General features: G+C 64.5%; 5 pseudogenes; all 5 read right to left on the reverse strand.

Moving 5' to 3' along the window:
• Positions 1 to 51: 51 nt before the first annotated feature.
• On the reverse strand, positions 52 to 170 carry LOC142867406 (uncharacterized; annotated as a pseudogene).
• Positions 171 to 3,695: 3,525 nt separating this feature from the next.
• LOC142867414 (uncharacterized) lies at positions 3,696 to 3,814 on the reverse strand (annotated as a pseudogene).
• Positions 3,815 to 7,358: 3,544 nt separating this feature from the next.
• On the reverse strand, positions 7,359 to 7,477 carry LOC142867448 (uncharacterized; annotated as a pseudogene).
• Positions 7,478 to 11,027: 3,550 nt separating this feature from the next.
• Positions 11,028 to 11,146, reverse strand: LOC142867449 (uncharacterized; annotated as a pseudogene).
• Positions 11,147 to 14,699: 3,553 nt separating this feature from the next.
• Positions 14,700 to 14,818, reverse strand: LOC142867450 (uncharacterized; annotated as a pseudogene).
• Positions 14,819 to 17,887: the final 3,069 nt, after the last annotated feature.

A 17,887-nucleotide genomic window follows, 5' to 3' on the forward strand; every position in this document is an offset into this window, starting at 1 on the left:
CCGCGCTCCCAGCAAGGGGACAGAGCAACAGGCAAAAAAAAAAAAAAAAAAAGCCTAGGGCACCCGGGATTCCCAGGCGGTCTCCCATCCAAGTACTAACCAGGCCCGACGCTGCTTAGCTTCTGAGAGCAGACGAGATGGGGCGCGTTCGGGGTGGTGTGGCCGTAGACCTCGGAGGGCGCCCCTGCCCCGCTCAAGAGGCCAGCCTCACCGCGCTTCCCCGCGATAGCGCTGACCCGCGCGGGGCCTGTGGAGTTGGCCGGCCCGGTCGGGCGGACTCCGGAGGACTGAGGTGAGGGACGGGGCGGGGCGGGGTGGGGTGGGGGGCTGTCTACACACACACACACACACACACACACACACACACACACACACACACAGACACGATGCGCCTCCACGGCTGGACCCGCCAAGGTGGAGACCTTCCAGCCCCCCTCCTCTCCTCACCTCGCCTCCTTCACCTACCCGCCCCCACCCCCAGCGCGCCGCCGCTGACTGCGCACGCGCGCTCACCCTTTGACCCCAGCCAGGGGCCGCCCTCCCGCACAACCCCTGTCAGCTGCGCCCCCGCCCTGTGGGTGGGCTGCCGCCTATTCCCCAGGGCCAGGGCTGGGGCACAGCGCATGGGGGAGGGGAGCGAGTGTAGGGGCGTCTCTCGGGATGTGTCCCATGGCTGGGGTGGGGCGGGGTGGTTTGGGGGGCGCTGAAGAAATCAGTCCCCTCCATCTCCTACCTCTGGAAAACCCCCAAGCCCTTGGAGAACTGCCGGCACCGCTCCCGTGGGGGCCGGGACCCTGCTCCGTGTCCTCCTGTGGCCCAGTCCAAGGGGCCTGGGCCTGGCCCGGGGCTGGATTGGACCCCAACCACCCTCGGGTGTGGACTTGCTAAAAGCCGGCGATTAGATATTGGATTCGAGCTTCCTTGAGGTCATTTCACTAATGAGTGCACCGGAAAGAGTTTCCTAATCCATCTGTGAGGGTGGCAACTGAAAGAGAATTTTAAAGCTGACAGAATAGGCGAGGAAAGGCATAGGAGATTTCCACACCCAGTAAGGCAGACTTTCCCGACATGGAAGAAAGAAACGAGCAAACAGAGACACCGGTAGCCCGCCCGGATCAGAGTCGGCTCCTTAGAGAAAGCACCCTGACCAGGTTCACCCGTGGGTGGGTGGCGAGCCAGTGGCATTCAGAAGCGCGAGGCCCGCAGTCTGTGCAGAAGACACCTGCACTCGGGTGTGTGTGGCGGCACGATTCCCAAGCAGCTCCAAATGGTAATCCAAAGAGAAGCCAGGGAGTTCCCAAGGCCCCAGGTGTCCTCAGCCCACGACTGGCTGCTGTGGGAATGCGAAGCCCGGCTCCTTGTCTCAGAGCGGGACAACCAGGAGGTGTGACGTACACCCCGGGGTTCCCAGGAGGATCAGGCTGAAGCTGGTACTTGGCCTGAAAATGTCCCCTCGCATGGGCACCCCCTTCCGCTTCCGGCTCCTCTGCTCCCGGTGCCCCTCCATCCAGGGGCCAGACTTTAAGAAGTCACCCGCAGGAGAATCCTGGTCCCAAAGGAGCCTTCTGGGGGACCCGTGCTGAGAGAGGTTGTGGGCATGGCCCGCTGGGGCTCTGCCCGGCCCAGGGCTGGGAGATGCCACCTCCCAGCTCCGGGTCCCTGCAGGAAGCGTTGGCAAGCACAGGGCCAGTCCCCCAAAGGCCCAGGTGCAGGGAGCCCAGGCCAAGCAGCCTGTGGAAGAAGCCACATGCCGTGCCACCCCGGGAACACGACTGCAGGTCGCGGCCCCTCCCGCCTCCTCCCCGACATGGCGCAGGGCTCAGAGACACCTGAGACGCTGCTACCAAAGTCCAAAGGGCATCGGTTGCTCCTCCAAAGCACCCGAGCAGACCGCGTTGTCCAGCCAGCCCCTGGGCCTCCCTGGGGTGCCCAGCACAAAAGTGCAGACAACCCCCGGACTCGCAATATCAGTTTGAGGATGTTCCTGCCACTCTAAGGACCCGCAGGCCAGCTGGGCCTTCAGGCAGGACAGAGAGCCCCGGAATCCGACGTGGAGAGCTGCGTGGACGTCCCCATCAGGAGGCGGTCCCCACCTCCGAGGCTCTCCCCTTGCGGGGAGCGGCAGCCCCAGGGCCTCAGGGAAGACACCAGGCTGGGCCCCCGCGGCACAGCGGGGCACGTCCCCGTCCCCGGCAGGCGACTTAGCGATGCCTGCGCCAGACTGCTGCGGCCGCCCTGCTGCCGGGTTCCTGGAGGGCTTCCTGGAAGCAGCGTCCACACCAAGCCCCTGGAAGGCCCAGGCGACGGAGGAGCCGGTCAGGCAGGGGCCGAGGACGGTGACGGGCGGGGAGGAGCGTGTCAGGCAGGGGCCGAGGACGGTGACAGGCCGGGCGGGAAGGAGCCGGTCAGGCGGGGGCCCAGGACAGTGACGGGCCTGGCCGGGGAGGAGCGAGTCAGGCAGTGGCCCAGGTGGTGGGCCGGGCGGAGAGGAGCCTGTCAGGCAGGGGCAGAGGACGGTGACGGTGACGGGCCGGGGCGGGAAGGGGCCGGTCAGGCAGGGGCAGGGGCCGAGGACAGTGACGGGCCTGGCGGGGGAGGAGCGCGTCAGGCAGGGGCAGAGGAGACGGGCTGGGTAAGGGGTAGGGTGACAGTTAGGGCACAATTCACAATCGCAAAGATGTGGAAGCGACCCGAGTGCCCATCCATCCAGGAGTGCATTAGTAACATGTGGCGCGTGGACACCACGGAGTGCCATTCGGCTGTGAGGAGCAGCGGTGAGGGGGCGCCTCTCGTGTTCTCCTGGCCAGAGCTGGAACCCGTTCCAGTAGGCCAGGTGTCCCAAGAACGGACACACGAGCACCACGTGCGCGCGCTCACCGGCAAATTGGTAGGAACGGATGGACACCTAAGTGGACAGCGAGGAATCACCTTCATCGGGTGGGTGTCGGGCGGGCGTGGGGAGGGGGTGGGCATACACATCCATTAGGGAGGGGGTGGGTGCGCACCCACTGGGGGATGGGCGCACTTGAAGCTCTGACCCGAGGGGGGAGGCGGGGAAAGAGCAATGCACCCGACCTGAACATTGGTACCCCCACAATACGCTGGGAGAGAATGAGAAATAAATAAGGAGACAGGGGGGAGGGGGGCACGGGCAACACATGTCACCTCAATACTTGTACTCCCATCATCTGCTAGAAAGGAGAGAGAAAAGAAAATGCAATCATAGAGATAAGAGACACTTTCTAAGAACATGAATCCGAAAAGAAAAGTAAAAGGAGGCCTGTCGAGCAGGTCTGGGTGTGACTCCGGATCCCCCAACCTCCAGTGCCACCACCAGAGATTCCTACGTGTAGCCCATAGAACCCCAAAAGCAACGGGACGAGTTCTGGTCACATACTCGCTCAAAGTGACATCCTGGAATCCTTCCGGAACTCCCTCCCCTCTCAGACTCTCCAGGTTTCCTCCAGCGTGTCGTTTCCCACAGACCAGACCTTTGGACTGAGACCGGACAGTCCAGATGGCACGCATGCTGCCCCGTGGCGGCGGTGTCCCGGCTTGGGACAAGAGGAGGCCCCACGGTGCGGGCTGGGGCGGCAGGCACCGCGGCGGGCGCTGAGGGTGGGGGTGATCCGCCGGACCGCCGCCCCGCCGCGCTCCCGGCAAGGGGACAGAGCAACAGGCAAAAAAAAAAAAAAAGCCTAGGGCACCCGGGATTCCCAGGCGGTCTCCCATCCAAGTACTAACCAGGCCCGACGCTGCTTAGCTTCGGAGATCAGACGAGATGGGGCGCGTTCGGGGTGGTGTGGCCCTAGACCGCGGAGGGCGCCCCTGCCCCGCTCAAGAGGCCAGCCTCACCGCGCTTCCCCGCGATAGCGCTGACCCGCGCCGGGCCTGTGGAGTTCGCCGGCCCGGTCGGGCGGACTCCGGAGGACTGAGGTGAGGGACGGGGCGGGGCGGGGTGGGGTGGGGGCTGTCTACACACACACACACACACACACACACACACACACACACAAACACACACACACAGACACGATGCGCCTCCACGGCTGGACCCGCCAAGGTGGAGACCTTCCAGCCCCCCTCCTCTCCTCACCTCGCCTCCTTCACCTACCCGCCCCCACCCCCAGCGCGCCGCCGCTGACTGCGCACGCGCGCTCACCCTTTGACCCCAGCCAGGGGCCGCCCTCCCGCACAACCCCTGTCAGCTGCGCCCCCGCCCTGTGGGTGGGCTGCCGCCTATTCCCCAGGGCCAGGGCTGGGGCACAGCGCATGGGGGAGGGGAGCGAGTGTAGGGGCGTCTCTCGGGATGTGTCCCATGGCTGGGGTGGGGCGGGGTGGTTTGGGGGGCGCTGAAGAAATCAGTCCCCTCCATCTCCTACCTCTGGAAAACCCCCAAGCCCTTGGAGAACTGCCGGCACCGCTCCCGTGGGGGCCGGGACCCTGCTCCGTGTCCTCCTGTGGCCCAGTCCAAGGGGCCTGGGCCTGGCCCGGGGCTGGATTGGACCCCAACCACCCTCGGGTGTGGACTTGCTAAAAGCCGGCGATTAGATATTGGATTCGAGCTTCCTTGAGGTCATTTCACTAATGAGTGCACCGGAAAGAGTTTCCTAATCCATCTGTGAGGGTGGCAACTGAAAGAGAATTTTAAAGCTGACAGAATAGGCGAGGAAAGGCATAGGAGATTTCCACACCCAGTAAGGCAGACTTTCCCGAAATGGAAGAAAGAAACGAGCAAACAGAGACACCGGTAGCCCGCCCGGATCAGAGTCGGCTCCTTAGAGAAAGCACCCTGACCAGGTTCACCCGTGGGTGGGTGGCGAGCCAGTGGCATTCAGAAGCGCGAGGCCCGCAGTCTGTGCAGAAGACACCTGCACTCGGGTGTGTGTGGCGGCACGATTCCCAAGCAGCTCCAAATGGTAATCCAAAGAGAAGCCAGGGAGTTCCCAAGGCCCCAGGTGTCCTCAGCCCACGACTGGCTGCTGTGGGAATGCGAAGCCCGGCTCCTTGTCTCAGAGCGGGACAACCAGGAGGTGTGACGTACACCCCGGGGTTCCCAGGAGGATCAGGCTGAAGCTGGTACTTGGCCTGAAAATGTCCCCTCGCATGGGCACCCCCTTCCGCTTCCGGCTCCTCTGCTCCCGGTGCCCCTCCATCCAGGGGCCAGACTTTAAGAAGTCACCCGCAGGAGAATCCTGGTCCCAAAGGAGCCTTCTGGGGGACCCGTGCTGAGAGAGGTTGTGGGCATGGCCCGCTGGGGCTCTGCCCGGCCCAGGGCTGGGAGATGCCACCTCCCAGCTCCGGGTCCCTGCAGGAAGCGTTGGCAAGCACAGGGCCAGTCCCCCAAAGGCCCAGGTGCAGGGAGCCCAGGCCAAGCAGCCTGTGGAAGAAGCCACATGCCGTGCCACCCCGGGAACACGACTGCAGGTCGCGGCCCCTCCCGCCTCCTCCCCGACATGGCGCAGGGCTCAGAGACACCTGAGACGCTGCTACCAAAGTCCAAAGGGCATCGGTTGCTCCTCCAAAGCACCCGAGCAGACCGCGTTGTCCAGCCAGCCCCTGGGCCTCCCTGGGGTGCCCAGCACAAAAGTGCAGACAACCCCCGGACTCGCAATATCAGTTTGAGGATGTTCCTGCCACTCTAAGGACCCGCAGGCCAGCTGGGCCTTCAGGCAGGACAGAGAGCCCCGGAATCCGACGTGGAGAGCTGCGTGGACGTCCCCATCAGGAGGCGGTCCCCACCTCCGAGGCTCTCCCCTTGCGGGGAGCGGCAGCCCCAGGGCCTCAGGGAAGACACCAGGCTGGGCCCCCGCGGCACAGCGGGGCACGTCCCCGTCCCCGGCAGGCGACTTAGCGATGCCTGCGCCAGACTGCTGCGGCCGCCCTGCTGCCGGGTTCCTGGAGGGCTTCCTGGAAGCAGCGTCCACACCAAGCCCCTGGAAGGCCCAGGCGACGGAGGAGCCGGTCAGGCAGGGGCCGAGGACGGTGACGGGCGGGGAGGAGCGTGTCAGGCAGGGGCCGAGGACGGTGACAGGCCGGGCGGGAAGGAGCCGGTCAGGCGGGGGCCCAGGACAGTGACGGGCCTGGCCGGGGAGGAGCGAGTCAGGCAGTGGCCCAGGTGGTGGGCCGGGCGGAGAGGAGCCTGTCAGGCAGGGGCAGAGGACGGTGACGGTGACGGGCCGGGGCGGGAAGGGGCCGGTCAGGCAGGGGCAGGGGCCGAGGACAGTGACGGGCCTGGCGGGGGAGGAGCGCGTCAGGCAGGGGCAGAGGAGACGGGCTGGGTAAGGGGTAGGGTGACAGTTAGGGCACAATTCACAATCGCAAAGATGTGGAAGCGACCCGAGTGCCCATCCATCCAGGAGTGCATTAGTAACATGTGGCGCGTGGACACCACGGAGTGCCATTCGGCTGTGAGGAGCAGCGGTGAGGGGGCGCCTCTCGTGTTCTCCTGGCCAGAGCTGGAACCCGTTCCAGTAGGCCAGGTGTCCCAAGAACGGACACACGAGCACCACGTGCGCGCGCTCACCGGCAAATTGGTAGGAACGGATGGACACCTAAGTGGACAGCGAGGAATCACCTTCATCGGGTGGGTGTCGGGCGGGCGTGGGGAGGGGGTGGGCATACACATCCATTAGGGAGGGGGTGGGTGCGCACCGACTGGGGGATGGGCGCACTTGAAGCTCTGACCCGAGGGGGGAGGCGGGGAAAGAGCAATGCACCCGACCTGAACATTGGTACCCCCACAATACGCTGGGGGAGAATGAGAAATAAATAAGGAGACAGGGGGGAGGGGGGCACGGGCAACACATGTCACCTCAATACTTGTACTCCCATCATCTGCTAGAAAGGAGAGAGAAAAGAAAATGCAATCATAGAGATAAGAGACACTTTCTAAGAACATGAATCCGAAAAGAAAAGTAAAAGGAGGCCTGTCGAGCAGGTCTGGGTGTGACTCCGGATCCCCCAACCTCCAGTGCCACCACCAGAGATTCCTACGTGTAGCCCATAGAACCCCAAAAGCAACGGGACGAGTTCTGGTCACATACTCGCTCAAAGTGACATCCTGGAATCCTTCCGGAACTCCCTCCCCTCTCAGACTCTCCAGGTTTCCTCCAGCGTGTCGTTTCCCACAGACCAGACCTTTGGACTGAGACCGGACAGTCCAGATGGCACGCATGCTGCCCCGTGGCGGCGGTGTCCCGGCTTGGGACAAGAGGAGGCCCCACGGTGCGGGCTGGGGCGGCAGGCACCGCGGCGGGCGCTGAGGGTGGGGGTGATCCGCCGGACCGCCGCCCCGCCGCGCTCCCGGCAAGGGGACAGAGCAACAGGCAAAAAAAAAAAAAAAAAAAAAAAAAAAAAGCCTAGGACACCCGGGATTCCCAGGCGGTCTCCCATCCAAGTACTAACCAGGCCCGACGCTGCTTAGCTTCGGAGATCAGACGAGATGGGGCGCGTTCGGGGTGGTGTGGCCCTAGACCGCGGAGGGCGCCCCTGCCCCGCTCAAGAGGCCAGCCTCACCGCGCTTCCCCGCGATAGCGCTGACCCGCGCCGGGCCTGTGCAGTTGGCCGGCCCGGTCGGGCGGACTCCGGAGGACTGAGGTGAGGGACGGGGCGGGGCGGGGTGGGGTGGGGGCTGTCTACACACACACACACACACACACACACACACACACACACACACAAACACACACACACAGACACGATGCGCCTCCACGGCTGGACCCGCCAAGGTGGAGACCTTCCAGCCCCCCTCCTCTCCTCACCTCGCCTCCTTCACCTACCCGCCCCCACCCCCAGCGCGCCGCCGCTGACTGCGCACGCGCGCTCACCCTTTGACCCCAGCCAGGGGCCGCCCTCCCGCACAACCCCTGTCAGCTGCGCCCCCGCCCTGTGGGTGGGCTGCCGCCTATTCCCCAGGGCCAGGGCTGGGGCACAGCGCATGGGGGAGGGGAGCGAGTGTAGGGGCGTCTCTCGGGATGTGTCCCATGGCTGGGGTGGGGCGGGGTGGTTTGGGGGGCGCTGAAGAAATCAGTCCCCTCCATCTCCTACCTCTGGAAAACCCCCAAGCCCTTGGAGAACTGCCGGCACCGCTCCCGTGGGGGCCGGGACCCTGCTCCGTGTCCTCCTGTGGCCCAGTCCAAGGGGCCTGGGCCTGGCCCGGGGCTGGATTGGACCCCAACCACCCTCGGGTGTGGACTTGCTAAAAGCCGGCGATTAGATATTGGATTCGAGCTTCCTTGAGGTCATTTCACTAATGAGTGCACCGGAAAGAGTTTCCTAATCCATCTGTGAGGGTGGCAACTGAAAGAGAATTTTAAAGCTGACAGAATAGGCGAGGAAAGGCATAGGAGATTTCCACACCCAGTAAGGCAGACTTTCCCGAAATGGAAGAAAGAAACGAGCAAACAGAGACACCGGTAGCCCGCCCGGATCAGAGTCGGCTCCTTAGAGAAAGCACCCTGACCAGGTTCACCCGTGGGTGGGTGGCGAGCCAGTGGCATTCAGAAGCGCGAGGCCCGCAGTCTGTGCAGAAGACACCTGCACTCGGGTGTGTGTGGCGGCACGATTCCCAAGCAGCTCCAAATGGTAATCCAAAGAGAAGCCAGGGAGTTCCCAAGGCCCCAGGTGTCCTCAGCCCACGACTGGCTGCTGTGGGAATGCGAAGCCCGGCTCCTTGTCTCAGAGCGGGACAACCAGGAGGTGTGACGTACACCCCGGGGTTCCCAGGAGGATCAGGCTGAAGCTGGTACTTGGCCTGAAAATGTCCCCTCGCATGGGCACCCCCTTCCGCTTCCGGCTCCTCTGCTCCCGGTGCCCCTCCATCCAGGGGCCAGACTTTAAGAAGTCACCCGCAGGAGAATCCTGGTCCCAAAGGAGCCTTCTGGGGGACCCGTGCTGAGAGAGGTTGTGGGCATGGCCCGCTGGGGCTCTGCCCGGCCCAGGGCTGGGAGATGCCACCTCCCAGCTCCGGGTCCCTGCAGGAAGCGTTGGCAAGCACAGGGCCAGTCCCCCAAAGGCCCAGGTGCAGGGAGCCCAGGCCAAGCAGCCTGTGGAAGAAGCCACATGCCGTGCCACCCCGGGAACACGACTGCAGGTCGCGGCCCCTCCCGCCTCCTCCCCGACATGGCGCAGGGCTCAGAGACACCTGAGACGCTGCTACCAAAGTCCAAAGGGCATCGGTTGCTCCTCCAAAGCACCCGAGCAGACCGCGTTGTCCAGCCAGCCCCTGGGCCTCCCTGGGGTGCCCAGCACAAAAGTGCAGACAACCCCCGGACTCGCAATATCAGTTTGAGGATGTTCCTGCCACTCTAAGGACCCGCAGGCCAGCTGGGCCTTCAGGCAGGACAGAGAGCCCCGGAATCCGACGTGGAGAGCTGCGTGGACGTCCCCATCAGGAGGCGGTCCCCACCTCCGAGGCTCTCCCCTTGCGGGGAGCGGCAGCCCCAGGGCCTCAGGGAAGACACCAGGCTGGGCCCCCGCGGCACAGCGGGGCACGTCCCCGTCCCCGGCAGGCGACTTAGCGATGCCTGCGCCAGACTGCTGCGGCCGCCCTGCTGCCGGGTTCCTGGAGGGCTTCCTGGAAGCAGCGTCCACACCAAGCCCCTGGAAGGCCCAGGCGACGGAGGAGCCGGTCAGGCAGGGGCCGAGGACGGTGACGGGCGGGGAGGAGCGTGTCAGGCAGGGGCCGAGGACGGTGACAGGCCGGGCGGGAAGGAGCCGGTCAGGCGGGGGCCCAGGACAGTGACGGGCCTGGCCGGGGAGGAGCGAGTCAGGCAGTGGCCCAGGTGGTGGGCCGGGCGGAGAGGAGCCTGTCAGGCAGGGGCAGAGGACGGTGACGGTGACGGGCCGGGGCGGGAAGGGGCCGGTCAGGCAGGGGCAGGGGCCGAGGACAGTGACGGGCCTGGCGGGGGAGGAGCGCGTCAGGCAGGGGCAGAGGAGACGGGCTGGGTAAGGGGTAGGGTGACAGTTAGGGCACAATTCACAATCGCAAAGATGTGGAAGCGACCCGAGTGCCCATCCATCCAGGAGTGCATTAGTAACATGTGGCGCGTGGACACCACGGAGTGCCATTCGGCTGTGAGGAGCAGCGGTGAGGGGGCGCCTCTCGTGTTCTCCTGGCCAGAGCTGGAACCCGTTCCAGTAGGCCAGGTGTCCCAAGAACGGACACACGAGCACCACGTGCGCGCGCTCACCGGCAAATTGGTAGGAACGGATGGACACCTAAGTGGACAGCGAGGAATCACCTTCATCGGGTGGGTGTCGGGCGGGCGTGGGGAGGGGGTGGGCATACACATCCATTAGGGAGGGGGTGGGTGCGCACCCACTGGGGGATGGGCGCACTTGAAGCTCTGACCCGAGGGGGGAGGCGGGGAAAGAGCAATGCACCCGACCTGAACATTGGTACCCCCACAATACGCTGGGAGAGAATGAGAAATAAATAAGGAGACAGGGGGGAGGGGGGCACGGGCAACACATGTCACCTCAATACTTGTACTCCCATCATCTGCTAGAAAGGAGAGAGAAAAGAAAATGCAATCATAGAGATAAGAGACACTTTCTAAGAACATGAATCCGAAAAGAAAAGTAAAAGGAGGCCTGTCGAGCAGGTCTGGGTGTGACTCCGGATCCCCCAACCTCCAGTGCCACCACCAGAGATTCCTACGTGTAGCCCATAGAACCCCAAAAGCAACGGGACGAGTTCTGGTCACATACTCGCTCAAAGTGACATCCTGGAATCCTTCCGGAACTCCCTCCCCTCTCAGACTCTCCAGGTTTCCTCCAGCGTGTCGTTTCCCACAGACCAGACCTTTGGACTGAGACCGGACAGTCCAGATGGCACGCATGCTGCCCCGTGGCGGCGGTGTCCCGGCTTGGGACAAGAGGAGGCCCCACGGTGCGGGCTGGGGCGGCAGGCACCGCGGCGGGCGCTGAGGGTGGGGGTGATCCGCCGGACCGCCGCCCCGCCGCGCTCCCGGCAAGGGGACAGAGCAACAGGCAAAAAAAAAAAAAAAAAAAAAAAAAAAAAAAGCCTAGGACACCCGGGATTCCCAGGCGGTCTCCCATCCAAGTACTAACCAGGCCCGACGCTGCTTAGCTTCGGAGATCAGACGAGATGGGGCGCGTTCGGGGTGGTGTGGCCCTAGACCGCGGAGGGCGCCCCTGCCCCGCTCAAGAGGCCAGCCTCACCGCGCTTCCCCGCGATAGCGCTGACCCGCGCCGGGCCTGTGCAGTTGGCCGGCCCGGTCGGGCGGACTCCGGAGGACTGAGGTGAGGGACGGGGCGGGGCGGGGTGGGGTGGGGGCTGTCTACACACACACACACACACACACACACACACACACACACACACACACAAACACACACACACAGACACGATGCGCCTCCACGGCTGGACCCGCCAAGGTGGAGACCTTCCAGCCCCCCTCCTCTCCTCACCTCGCCTCCTTCACCTACCCGCCCCCACCCCCAGCGCGCCGCCGCTGACTGCGCACGCGCGCTCACCCTTTGACCCCAGCCAGGGGCCGCCCTCCCGCACAACCCCTGTCAGCTGCGCCCCCGCCCTGTGGGTGGGCTGCCGCCTATTCCCCAGGGCCAGGGCTGGGGCACAGCGCATGGGGGAGGGGAGCGAGTGTAGGGGCGTCTCTCGGGATGTGTCCCATGGCTGGGGTGGGGCGGGGTGGTTTGGGGGGCGCTGAAGAAATCAGTCCCCTCCATCTCCTACCTCTGGAAAACCCCCAAGCCCTTGGAGAACTGCCGGCACCGCTCCCGTGGGGGCCGGGACCCTGCTCCGTGTCCTCCTGTGGCCCAGTCCAAGGGGCCTGGGCCTGGCCCGGGGCTGGATTGGACCCCAACCACCCTCGGGTGTGGACTTGCTAAAAGCCGGCGATTAGATATTGGATTCGAGCTTCCTTGAGGTCATTTCACTAATGAGTGCACCGGAAAGAGTTTCCTAATCCATCTGTGAGGGTGGCAACTGAAAGAGAATTTTAAAGCTGACAGAATAGGCGAGGAAAGGCATAGGAGATTTCCACACCCAGTAAGGCAGACTTTCCCGAAATGGAAGAAAGAAACGAGCAAACAGAGACACCGGTAGCCCGCCCGGATCAGAGTCGGCTCCTTAGAGAAAGCACCCTGACCAGGTTCACCCGTGGGTGGGTGGCGAGCCAGTGGCATTCAGAAGCGCGAGGCCCGCAGTCTGTGCAGAAGACACCTGCACTCGGGTGTGTGTGGCGGCACGATTCCCAAGCAGCTCCAAATGGTAATCCAAAGAGAAGCCAGGGAGTTCCCAAGGCCCCAGGTGTCCTCAGCCCACGACTGGCTGCTGTGGGAATGCGAAGCCCGGCTCCTTGTCTCAGAGCGGGACAACCAGGAGGTGTGACGTACACCCCGGGGTTCCCAGGAGGATCAGGCTGAAGCTGGTACTTGGCCTGAAAATGTCCCCTCGCATGGGCACCCCCTTCCGCTTCCGGCTCCTCTGCTCCCGGTGCCCCTCCATCCAGGGGCCAGACTTTAAGAAGTCACCCGCAGGAGAATCCTGGTCCCAAAGGAGCCTTCTGGGGGACCCGTGCTGAGAGAGGTTGTGGGCATGGCCCGCTGGGGCTCTGCCCGGCCCAGGGCTGGGAGATGCCACCTCCCAGCTCCGGGTCCCTGCAGGAAGCGTTGGCAAGCACAGGGCCAGTCCCCCAAAGGCCCAGGTGCAGGGAGCCCAGGCCAAGCAGCCTGTGGAAGAAGCCACATGCCGTGCCACCCCGGGAACACGACTGCAGGTCGCGGCCCCTCCCGCCTCCTCCCCGACATGGCGCAGGGCTCAGAGACACCTGAGACGCTGCTACCAAAGTCCAAAGGGCATCGGTTGCTCCTCCAAAGCACCCGAGCAGACCGCGTTGTCCAGCCAGCCCCTGGGCCTCCCTGGGGTGCCCAGCACAAAAGTGCAGACAACCCCCGGACTCGCAATATCAGTTTGAGGATGTTCCTGCCACTCTAAGGACCCGCAGGCCAGCTGGGCCTTCAGGCAGGACAGAGAGCCCCGGAATCCGACGTGGAGAGCTGCGTGGACGTCCCCATCAGGAGGCGGTCCCCACCTCCGAGGCTCTCCCCTTGCGGGGAGCGGCAGCCCCAGGGCCTCAGGGAAGACACCAGGCTGGGCCCCCGCGGCACAGCGGGGCACGTCCCCGTCCCCGGCAGGCGACTTAGCGATGCCTGCGCCAGACTGCTGCGGCCGCCCTGCTGCCGGGTTCCTGGAGGGCTTCCTGGAAGCAGCGTCCACACCAAGCCCCTGGAAGGCCCAGGCGACGGAGGAGCCGGTCAGGCAGGGGCCGAGGACGGTGACGGGCGGGGAGGAGCGTGTCAGGCAGGGGCCGAGGACGGTGACAGGCCGGGCGGGAAGGAGCCGGTCAGGCGGGGGCCCAGGACAGTGACGGGCCTGGCCGGGGAGGAGCGAGTCAGGCAGTGGCCCAGGTGGTGGGCCGGGCGGAGAGGAGCCTGTCAGGCAGGGGCAGAGGACGGTGACGGTGACGGGCCGGGGCGGGAAGGGGCCGGTCAGGCAGGGGCAGGGGCCGAGGACAGTGACGGGCCTGGCGGGGGAGGAGCGCGTCAGGCAGGGGCAGAGGAGACGGGCTGGGTAAGGGGTAGGGTGACAGTTAGGGCACAATTCACAATCGCAAAGATGTGGAAGCGACCCGAGTGCCCATCCATCCAGGAGTGCATTAGTAACATGTGGCGCGTGGACACCACGGAGTGCCATTCGGCTGTGAGGAGCAGCGGTGAGGGGGCGCCTCTCGTGTTCTCCTGGCCAGAGCTGGAACCCGTTCCAGTAGGCCAGGTGTCCCAAGAACGGACACACGAGCACCACGTGCGCGCGCTCACCGGCAAATTGGTAGGAACGGATGGACACCTAAGTGGACAGCGAGGAATCACCTTCATCGGGTGGGTGTCGGGCGGGCGTGGGGAGGGGGTGGGCATACACATCCATTAGGGAGGGGGTGGGTGCGCACCGACTGGGGGATGGGCGCACTTGAAGCTCTGACCCGAGGGGGGAGGCGGGGAAAGAGCAATGCACCCGACCTGAACATTGGTACCCCCACAATACGCTGGGAGAGAATGAGAAATAAATAAGGAGACAGGGGGGAGGGGGGCACGGGCAACACATGTCACCTCAATACTTGTACTCCCATCATCTGCTAGAAAGGAGAGAGAAAAGAAAATGCAATCATAGAGATAAGAGACACTTTCTAAGAACATGAATCCGAAAAGAAAAGTAAAAGGAGGCCTGTCGAGCAGGTCTGGGTGTGACTCCGGATCCCCCAACCTCCAGTGCCACCACCAGAGATTCCTACGTGTAGCCCATAGAACCCCAAAAGCAACGGGACGAGTTCTGGTCACATACTCGCTCAAAGTGACATCCTGGAATCCTTCCGGAACTCCCTCCCCTCTCAGACTCTCCAGGTTTCCTCCAGCGTGTCGTTTCCCACAGACCAGACCTTTGGACTGAGACCGGACAGTCCAGATGGCACGCATGCTGCCCCGTGGCGGCGGTGTCCCGGCTTGGGACAAGAGGAGGCCCCACGGTGCGGGCTGGGGCGGCAGGCACCGCGGCGGGCGCTGAGGGTGGGGGTGATCCGCCGGACCGCCGCCCCGCCGCGCTCCCGGCAAGGGGACAGAGCAACAGGCAAAAAAAAAAAAAAAAAAAAAAAAAAAAAAGCCTAGGACACCCGGGATTCCCAGGCGGTCTCCCATCCAAGTACTAACCAGGCCCGACGCTGCTTAGCTTCGGAGATCAGACGAGATGGGGCGCGTTCGGGGTGGTGTGGCCCTAGACCGCGGAGGGCGCCCCTGCCCCGCTCAAGAGGCCAGCCTCACCGCGCTTCCCCGCGATAGCGCTGACCCGCGCCGGGCCTGTGCAGTTGGCCGGCCCGGTCGGGCGGACTCCGGAGGACTGAGGTGAGGGACGGGGCGGGGCGGGGTGGGGTGGGGGCTGTCTACACACACACACACACACACACACACACACACACACACACACACACAAACACACACACACAGACACGATGCGCCTCCACGGCTGGACCCGCCAAGGTGGAGACCTTCCAGCCCCCCTCCTCTCCTCACCTCGCCTCCTTCACCTACCCGCCCCCACCCCCAGCGCGCCGCCGCTGACTGCGCACGCGCGCTCACCCTTTGACCCCAGCCAGGGGCCGCCCTCCCGCACAACCCCTGTCAGCTGCGCCCCCGCCCTGTGGGTGGGCTGCCGCCTATTCCCCAGGGCCAGGGCTGGGGCACAGCGCATGGGGGAGGGGAGCGAGTGTAGGGGCGTCTCTCGGGATGTGTCCCATGGCTGGGGTGGGGCGGGGTGGTTTGGGGGGCGCTGAAGAAATCAGTCCCCTCCATCTCCTACCTCTGGAAAACCCCCAAGCCCTTGGAGAACTGCCGGCACCGCTCCCGTGGGGGCCGGGACCCTGCTCCGTGTCCTCCTGTGGCCCAGTCCAAGGGGCCTGGGCCTGGCCCGGGGCTGGATTGGACCCCAACCACCCTCGGGTGTGGACTTGCTAAAAGCCGGCGATTAGATATTGGATTCGAGCTTCCTTGAGGTCATTTCACTAATGAGTGCACCGGAAAGAGTTTCCTAATCCATCTGTGAGGGTGGCAACTGAAAGAGAATTTTAAAGCTGACAGAATAGGCGAGGAAAGGCATAGGAGATTTCCACACCCAGTAAGGCAGACTTTCCCGAAATGGAAGAAAGAAACGAGCAAACAGAGACACCGGTAGCCCGCCCGGATCAGAGTCGGCTCCTTAGAGAAAGCACCCTGACCAGGTTCACCCGTGGGTGGGTGGCGAGCCAGTGGCATTCAGAAGCGCGAGGCCCGCAGTCTGTGCAGAAGACACCTGCACTCGGGTGTGTGTGGCGGCACGATTCCCAAGCAGCTCCAAATGGTAATCCAAAGAGAAGCCAGGGAGTTCCCAAGGCCCCAGGTGTCCTCAGCCCACGACTGGCTGCTGTGGGAATGCGAAGCCCGGCTCCTTGTCTCAGAGCGGGACAACCAGGAGGTGTGACGTACACCCCGGGGTTCCCAGGAGGATCAGGCTGAAGCTGGTACTTGGCCTGAAAATGTCCCCTCGCATGGGCACCCCCTTCCGCTTCCGGCTCCTCTGCTCCCGGTGCCCCTCCATCCAGGGGCCAGACTTTAAGAAGTCACCCGCAGGAGAATCCTGGTCCCAAAGGAGCCTTCTGGGGGACCCGTGCTGAGAGAGGTTGTGGGCATGGCCCGCTGGGGCTCTGCCCGGCCCAGGGCTGGGAGATGCCACCTCCCAGCTCCGGGTCCCTGCAGGAAGCGTTGGCAAGCACAGGGCCAGTCCCCCAAAGGCCCAGGTGCAGGGAGCCCAGGCCAAGCAGCCTGTGGAAGAAGCCACATGCCGTGCCACCCCGGGAACACGACTGCAGGTCGCGGCCCCTCCCGCCTCCTCCCCGACATGGCGCAGGGCTCAGAGACACCTGAGACGCTGCTACCAAAGTCCAAAGGGCATCGGTTGCTCCTCCAAAGCACCCGAGCAGACCGCGTTGTCCAGCCAGCCCCTGGGCCTCCCTGGGGTGCCCAGCACAAAAGTGCAGACAACCCCCGGACTCGCAATATCAGTTTGAGGATGTTCCTGCCACTCTAAGGACCCGCAGGCCAGCTGGGCCTTCAGGCAGGACAGAGAGCCCCGGAATCCGACGTGGAGAGCTGCGTGGACGTCCCCATCAGGAGGCGGTCCCCACCTCCGAGGCTCTCCCCTTGCGGGGAGCGGCAGCCCCAGGGCCTCAGGGAAGACACCAGGCTGGGCCCCCGCGGCACAGCGGGGCACGTCCCCGTCCCCGGCAGGCGACTTAGCGATGCCTGCGCCAGACTGCTGCGGCCGCCCTGCTGCCGGGTTCCTGGAGGGCTTCCTGGAAGCAGCGTCCACACCAAGCCCCTGGAAGGCCCAGGCGACGGAGGAGCCGGTCAGGCAGGGGCCGAGGACGGTGACGGGCGGGGAGGAGCGTGTCAGGCAGGGGCCGAGGACGGTGACAGGCCGGGCGGGAAGGAGCCGGTCAGGCGGGGGCCCAGGACAGTGACGGGCCTGGCCGGGGAGGAGCGAGTCAGGCAGTGGCCCAGGTGGTGGGCCGGGCGGAGAGGAGCCTGTCAGGCAGGGGCAGAGGACGGTGACGGTGACGGGCCGGGGCGGGAAGGGGCCGGTCAGGCAGGGGCAGGGGCCGAGGACAGTGACGGGCCTGGCGGGGGAGGAGCGCGTCAGGCAGGGGCAGAGGAGACGGGCTGGGTAAGGGGTAGGGTGACAGTTAGGGCACAATTCACAATCGCAAAGATGTGGAAGCGACCCGAGTGCCCATCCATCCAGGAGTGCATTAGTAACATGTGGCGCGTGGACACCACGGAGTGCCATTCGGCTGTGAGGAGCAGCGGTGAGGGGGCGCCTCTCGTGTTCTCCTGGCCAGAGCTGGAACCCGTTCCAGTAGGCCAGGTGTCCCAAGAACGGACACACGAGCACCACGTGCGCGCGCTCACCGGCAAATTGGTAGGAACGGATGGACACCTAAGTGGACAGCGAGGAATCACCTTCATCGGGTGGGTGTCGGGCGGGCGTGGGGAGGGGGTGGGCATACACATCCATTAGGGAGGGGGTGGGTGCGCACCGACTGGGGGATGGGCGCACTTGAAGCTCTGACCCGAGGGGGGAGGCGGGGAAAGAGCAATGCACCCGACCTGAACATTGGTACCCCCACAATACGCTGGGAGAGAATGAGAAATAAATAAGGAGACAGGGGGGAGGGGGGCACGGGCAACACATGTCACCTCAATACTTGTACTCCCATCATCTGCTAGAAAGGAGAGAGAAAAGAAAATGCAATCATAG

The sequence above is a fragment of the Microcebus murinus genome, unplaced genomic scaffold (assembly GCF_040939455.1).
Source record: "Microcebus murinus isolate Inina unplaced genomic scaffold, M.murinus_Inina_mat1.0 scaf015_hap2_Mmur4.0, whole genome shotgun sequence".
Lineage (NCBI taxonomy): Eukaryota > Metazoa > Chordata > Mammalia > Primates > Cheirogaleidae > Microcebus > Microcebus murinus.